Consider the following 8,157-nt stretch of genomic DNA (forward strand, 5'->3'; position numbering starts at 1 on the left):
AGACGATCTGTTCCATATCTGAAAGGAAAAAAACCCTCTGGAACTGTAGAATTTGCAGAGATTTTTCAGAAGTTCCTTAGGCCAGAGGTGTTAAATATTCAGCCCAAAGCTGCATGCAGCCTATAACTGCCCCAAAACTGCCAGATCAGATTTTATTTCTTTACCAATTTTTATCATATATTAAATATAAATAAATATGCATACATATGTATGTACATATATACCAATTTCTATCATAAATCACATATGCATAGTATACATAATATTTTATATATAATAATTATATAAAATAGAGCAAATAATCATAGCATTCATAACTATATGTGAAATAAATAACATTATAAATTCCACATAATTGGAAAATATTTACCAAAATAAATAGATAATTTTATGCGGTCTTCTACCTTGATATGTGGTCCACAGGGATCCCTATTAGTAGCATCTCCCTTTTTATTTTAAATGTTTGACAGGAATGCTCTAAGGTGTTACTGCTGCCTTCTGGTAGAGCTATACCCACAGCATCTGGCAAAAAAAGAGGGTGCCGCTCCCTTAAACCCCTTATTTTCAAGGAATGCTATAATTTATTTCCCATAAGCCTTGGCATGGTGAGAGTAGGGTATTGATAAGGATCAGAAAAGTAGAAGAAATCTTTCCATTGTTGACTTTGGTCACAGAAATTTCAATGCATCTTAGCTCAGAGACCTACTAGGAAAGTGTTTAAGATTTATCTAGTGGATTTGGGTCTGATTCTTAAGGACTTATCTTTAGGAAGAGATGTCCTTCCCTTAGAGCTAAGACAGGGAGACAGTTTGAGTTCCAGAATCTTTGGTCAGGATAAGAAGAGATGAACCATATTAGGTCAGAAACATGGAGCAGATCCACCTCTAGAGAGAGAACATATTGATTGAAATAGACTTTTTTTTTTCCACTTAACTTTATTTTTCTTGCCTATTATTTTTTTTTTTTTTGCAATATGGCTAATATGGAAATATGTTTTGTATGGTTCTACACGTATAATTGACATCACATTTCTTGTCTTCTCAATAGTGGAGAAGGGGCTGGAAGGAAGGAGAGAATTTGGAACTCAAAATTCTTTAAAAATAATGTTAATAAATAAATAAATAAATTTTTAATGGGGCAGACTAACGGTTCAGTACTAGGATTTGATTTGTGACTGCATATTCCACATCTGAATGAAATTGGGAAATCCAGTCTTGAGAGACAGGGAAAAGAAGAAAGTAAAATTTTACATTGGTAGTATTCTTGTTGGCAGGAAATTCTTCTTCATGCCAATCAATTTATAAGCATTTATTAAGTATTTACTGTGTGCCAGAAACTGTGATAAGTATTGGGGATATCAGGGAGGAAAAAACCAGCTTCTGCCTGAAAGGAGCTTACAATATATATATAAAAAGGGAATATGTCATGGACAGAACACTGGCCTTGGTCTCAAAATACCCAGGTGCTGGTTAAGAAGTTTTTAATTTGGAAAGGAATGCATAATCATACTGTCTAACCTGTGCCCCAAGAGGAATGGCCTTGACCCAGGATAGCATTCCTCTGTGACAATTGGCCTTGTCCTTTCTACTTGAAGACTTCTAGGCCTGGGGACCCCAATCCCCACTGTGACAGTCTGTCCCACTTTTGCACATCTCCAAGCTTTTGAATGTTCTCCTTACACAAGCCTGGCTTTGCACCTCCATCCCCATTCCTTCTGGCTTTCCCTCTGGGAAAGAACCATCCCTCCTCCATACAACAACCTTTCACATAATTTCAGGGTAAACCATGAGTCCCCTAAGAGTCTATGTTCTTAGAAACACAAATAAAAAGTTGGGTAACATAATGATGCCGTGAAGTAAGTGCTTGGGAGGTGTCTGCTGAATTAAAATTAGCATCTTTTCTAATATCTGTGGCTTAAAGAACTGACCTTTACATGATGACTTTATATAATTTTATATTTATATATAGTTATAATTTATGTAATTTTATAAATGTACTTTATACATGTTATCTCATTTAAATCTCACCAAAAAACCCTATGAGGTAATGTTATTATTGTTCCCATTTTATGGGGGGAAATGGGGTTTGGAGATATTAAATGACTTCCCCAGGATCACTCAGTGTGCATTTCAAAGGTAACATCTGAGCTCAAACCTTCCTACCTGTTCCATTATAGAACCTTCCTTCCAATCCTAAGAGAGATGTTCCTGCCTCTTGTAGGTAATTAAGCAGCATAATTAATGCTTGTGCCATTTACATCTAAAAAATGAACATTTTGAAAAGAAACATGATGCTTGTAAGTTAAATGTTCCTACCTCTTGTAGACATTTAAGCACTCTAATTAATTCTGTGCCATTTGGATCTAGAAAATGAGCATTTTGAAAATAAATATGTGAAGCTTTTAAGTTAAATTTAAATTTACAGATTGATGAGTCCTGGGGATGACCTTGGATAAATAACTTGTAGAAAGCAAAGCTTAGACTAGCCAATGTCTGCGGGGTTCTCCTGGCTCCCACATACGTGATTCACTTCCTGGCTTGTCTAACCTGGTTCCATTTGTTCTACTACTGTTCACGTGGTGGGCCAATATTCGCTAAAAAAACAACTTGTGATTTTTCCGTTTTCCACACACAGACTCTGTGATTCCCTTTGGGCCTTTACATGACACATTCTTAGGAACTGCAAGACAACACATCTGTCTTAGTCAATATTTGGCAGGTGAGTCACTGTTAGGTCGGACTTCAGATTCCCACGGTTCAAAACTGGGAGTGGCGACCAGGATAAAAGGCAAGTTGAGTCCATAATAGGTCTGACTGGGTTGGCCTAAGGCTTTGACCTTGCTGCTTCACCTGGTAGGAGATTGAGAAAGATGCTTACTCATGAATTCTGGCTGGTTGGAATCTATGTTTCTCCATGTTCTTAAATTCACATAGCTCAACTGCTGATTTAAAACTTCATCTATTTTCTGTTTCTTGGCATCCTGCCTTTTTCTTGTCTTTAGTTCCCAGGATTGATTATAAAATCATTTGAGGTTAAAGCTAGAAAATATTTTAGAGGTCATCGAACTCATCAGTTTAATTCATGATCTTTAATATCTCCTAAATTTTCAAAATAATTACACTGTTTTATATATTAAGCTAAAGGAAAAAGCTGGCCGCCTAGTGGTGCTTGATTTCACATTGGGCTTTAGAAGCAGTATTGGATAATGGGAAATGCTCCAAATTTGGATTATTGGGGACGGGGGTCACTTAACTTTGACACATCGGACCTCTCCCAGCCTAACATTTTCATGTTAGAGACATGGAGATAATAATATCTGAATTGCCTACCAAACAGAAGTATGTTACAGATCAAATATGGACAATATATGTGCAATACAAGTCCTAGCACCATATAAATGCCATTTTTTTGTTTGTTTTGGGGGGGATTTTGCAAGGCAGTTGGGGTTAAGTGACTTGCCTAGGAGCTCATAAACAGCAAATGTGTGAGGCTGGATTTGAATTTGGGTCCTCCTGATTCTAGGGCTGATACTCTATCCACTGGGTCACCTCACTGCCCCAGTAAATGTCATTCTTTAAACATCTACTATGTAAAAGATGTAATTCTAGGCCATAGTTAAATTTAGAGAGTTTGAAATATGTATTAAAGGGAGGGAATGTAGTAGGGGGAGCAGACAACTCAACTAAGAGTTCTCTATAAACAATCTGATCTGAATCATCGGGCCTCCCCTGTCCACCAGAACATTCCCCATAACATAACTCAGGAATGTCTAAAAGCCCCAGAAAGTTGGCCTGAAGCCCCCCACCCCATAGAGATGCAATCCCATGATCACTGGGTCCCTCACCCTGCTTATAGTGAAAGTCTATATATACTCTTTCGGGAGGGCTCCCAAGGGAAGGATGGAAATGCTATCTAGTCATTCGCCATGCTTTTCTGTTAGCAAGGAAAGGAGGGCTGCTATTGTAGCCCGAGGAAGCTCTTCCACAGTGGGAAACATCAAGCCGGATATTCATACTGTGAAGTTTGACAATCCTTTTCCACATTAGGGAGAAAAGTTTTTGGTGGATGCCCAAGAATATTGTTTTCCCTCTAGCTTTTTTTCTGCAACCTCTAGGGATGGGAATATTGGGGAGTTCTTCACTTCAGGAATCTTGCTCAAACGCATTGGAAATTAACCCATGAGGTTCTGACATCTTGCTATAGAACCAAAAGATTTAAAGAAAACCACCAAGATCACATAGTTTGAGGCTCAATTTTATGGATGAGGAAATAAAGGGGAAAGAGGCAAAGCAACTTACCAATAATCAAGTAACAGAACCAGAATTTCAAGTGCATGTCCTCTGAACCCTCCCACCCCCCAGTCCAGATCTCTTATCAAATCATTGTTTTTTTATTTCCATGCATATATATACATATATATGTTCATGTGTATGTGTGTATATGTGGCAGCACAATTCTTGACATGTTTATCAGGTGGGACAGATATTTTGGTGCTAAAGGAAAAGGGGAACTTAATTTGGGAGTCAGAAAAAGAAATTCTCAGTCATTCTTGCCCATTTCCCCCAGATGTTGATGTTCCTCAAATATCAGAGGCTTAACTTTAACCCAGGATAGAGAATAATCATTCTGAAGTAAGGACATATAAAAATGCAAATGATCTCTGTTTGGTCTTATTCCCTTTGCTCTCATTGCTTTTTTCCCTTCTGGCAGCAAAGATGTCTACTTGGAGTTACCCAAAGCCTCATTCCTTAGAATCCCTTTGAGTCCATATGTGACTTTAGAGGTCACTTCATCTTAGGGATCTTCCCCTTGCTTGCATAATGGACAACTTTGGTGATCTGGTGAAATCCATGGACCCATTCTCAAAATCATGTTTTTATATAATAAAATACAAAGGAAATCAATTATGTGGAATACAGTTATCAGAATATGAATAAAACCAAGTTCATAAATCCCAGGTCATGAATCACTGATCTGATCCAATTCCCTATTTTATAGATAAACAAATTAAAAAAAAGAAAAGGAAGGAAGGAAGGAAGGAAGAAAGGAAGGAAGGAAGGAAGGAAGGAAGGAAGGAAGGAAGGAAGGAAGGAAGGAAGGAAGGAAGGAAGGAAGGAAGGAAGGAAGGAAAGAAGGAAAGAAGGAAGGAAGGAAGGAAGGAAGGAAGGAAGGAAGGAAGGAAGGAAGGAAGGAAGGAAGGAAGGAAGGAAGAAGTTTCCTAGTTTCAAGGTCTCCCCTCTCACTTGTGCTCTTTAGAAATTAAGAAAAGAAATCAAGATCTGGAGGCATAAAGTGATGTGCTCAAGGTCACCCAGCTGGTGCAGAGAAATGATTAGAAATCAGTTCCTCTGACTTTTATGTATTCCACCATACTGTTGGAGACCCCTTCCAAAAAAAGGGTACAGGTGTTCAGCAAAGCACTGTGAGTTAGATTTTCCAGGTTCCTGTCAACACTATCAGTAGACTGACTGGCTTTTGTGTAAGAGTCTATTAGAAAGGCAATTAAATGATGAAGTCAGAGGAGTTGAGAGCAGAAAGGAACAGAGCTCTGTCTGCCAGGCTCATAGAAAGCTCATTTTTTGATCAAGGTGCCATGTGATAGACCTTTGGGGAAGGGGTGGGCAAATCTGCCCAGGACATGTGAATGCAGCCTGCCCAGTGGAAACAAAATGATTCAATCAAGTACTCGCAAATAGCTACTGGGTAAGATTTTATTTACCTGAGGAAATAAAATCAATGGCTTATTTGGGCTATTGAGAACTGGATCTAATCCTTAGAGAGTTAGAGCAGCCTACAAATGGAATGAGGAATCCTATTAGAAAGAATATTGACTCTGGGGTCAGGGAGCTGGAGCCAAATCCCACCTCAATACTGACTGCCCCTGTGACCTTACAAAAGTCAGTCAGCCTCTCTGGGATTCACTTTCCTCATCTGTAAAATGAAGGGGTTTGGCTAGGGATCCCTTCCCAGTCTAGATCTGGGATCATTATCCTCTGAGATCCCCACAAGAGACTTTGGTGCTGCTTTGGAACAGGAATAGCTACAAAATAGACTGGGGTTTATGTGATCAAGGCAGTTTCTTCCACTGTAATTTCCCTGTGATAACTCGAGTCTAGGTCTACTTCCCGTCTGTTACATGATAAAGATTTGACAAGTAGGGGAGAAGAATTTATGGCAGTGGAGGAAAGCCAAGACCCCTCTTTTTTTGCCCCATTTTCCAAGTTGTTTAGAACCACAGACAATCTGAAGGAAAAGGAGTAAGTCGCCTCTCTCTAGCTCCACTGCGTTGACCATCAGAAAGGTCCAGCCTGTCCGGCCGCTACATGAGCAGCACACCTACTTCTCCACCCTCCATCCTCTGAAAGGACAGAGACTTAGGCCAGTGATTTCACGAGTCTGGGGAATTCCCACAGGAGAGAGTTCCCTCTGTCCATGTACCTTTTACCTCTGAGATCTGCTGGAGACACCGAGAAATTTAAGGGAGGTTGCCAGGGTCACCCAGTCGATACAGGACAGAGGCAGAACCCCATTCTTCCAAGTTTGAAACTCTCCCCCCTCTCACCTGTATTCTTTCCAGTGTATCCTATATAGAGTTTATTGGGACTTCATTTTTTGCATATTGTCTCCCCCATTAAAAGGTGAGCTCCTTGAGAGCTTTCTCTGTAGCCCAAGAACTTAACACAGTAGGTACTTAATAAATGTTTATTGACTGAGTTGCTCAGGGGTTGATGATGAAATCAGCTTTACCTTTGTGGCTCTAAAATCCCCGACAAACTACCACATGACTCACTCAGAATCCCAGGGCCTCTAATTTATTGTCTGCCCAGGGAAACACTTTCTTTCCCTGACCTCCGCCCCTTACTCCCGCATTCCCATCTGTATCAGTTCTGTTTCCAGAGTCTCTCTTTTCCTATCCTCTGGGACCTCTATTCTATTCTCTGCTTCATGGTAGACCTATGGCGTCCCCCCATCAGAAATTACATCTTATAAGTATTTTGTATTTTGTAAATTTTGTAAAAAATATATGTATTTTGTAAATAGAGTTCTAAATTTACAATATGTATCACTCTTCCCCTCCTCCCACAGAATGTAAGCCAGGCACATAGTAGGTACTTAGGAAATGCTTGGTCAAGGTGAATTGAATTGCATTGCATTCTCCAGTTTCATCTCTTAATTCCAGCTCACTGCCTGTCGTGATACCCCCTTCCTGATGTCATGGTCCTTCTAAAGAACAAAGGACAAATGGCAGATGGACAGAAACTGAATATATTGGAAAAAACACCAGACATGGGGTCAGAAATGGCCAGTTCAAATCCTGCCAGACTCTTATTAGCTTCCAGGCCAATATACTCCAGGCAAATACTCCCGGCAAAAATGCTTTGCCTCAGCTTTCTCATCTATAAAATATAAACATAATAGCTGGATGTGAGGGGGAGGGTGTGTCGTTGTGTGGATTCAATGAGATAAGGTATCCTGTGCTTTATGAACACTTCGGGTATTTAAGTGAATGGCGACTGTTATTATGAAGAAACCGCAGAGCTCGGTGATATGGGGTGATTTTTTCCCCCGTCACTCGGCTGGCTGCTAGCAGGTGGACAAATCATCTTCTCAGGGGTTGCTCTTTTTCTAGGAAAGGCACTAACACCTTCGCAGACTGATCTGTTGGGAATATTTGGAAGACAGATCAGATAAAGACTTGAGGTTTCAGAGAAAAGTGTTACATTAATCTCTAGTGGTATCACTTTGATCCCCAAGTCCTTTCCAACCCACGTTCTTGCAGCCCAAAGTTCTGTGCAGGCCAGCCGCCTAGCAGCTAGTCAGATGGGAAATTAAAAATATAAGCACCAAGCAAACACCATCTATACCACACTGAGGTGTGACCAGAAGTGTAACGTGGACCTAGATAAGAATAAATTCATTTATGGGAGAAAGATCACTGATTCCCTTCTAGAAAATGGCTGAAATTTGACATCCTAGACAAGGGGGTGAAGGAAGGGTGGGAGGAAGAGAGAGAAGAGTCTCAGTTGACTCTTGGTGATTTTAAAAAATATTTCTCCCTTTCCTTTTCTCCAGTGCCCTGTTTCCCCTTGCCTCCCTCCCTGACCTCTGAGATTTTCACTTCCTCAAAATATGAGCCGGTATAAAAGTAGCAGCTCT

This window comes from Sminthopsis crassicaudata, chromosome 3, assembly GCF_048593235.1.
Source record: "Sminthopsis crassicaudata isolate SCR6 chromosome 3, ASM4859323v1, whole genome shotgun sequence".
Taxonomy (NCBI): domain Eukaryota; kingdom Metazoa; phylum Chordata; class Mammalia; order Dasyuromorphia; family Dasyuridae; genus Sminthopsis; species Sminthopsis crassicaudata.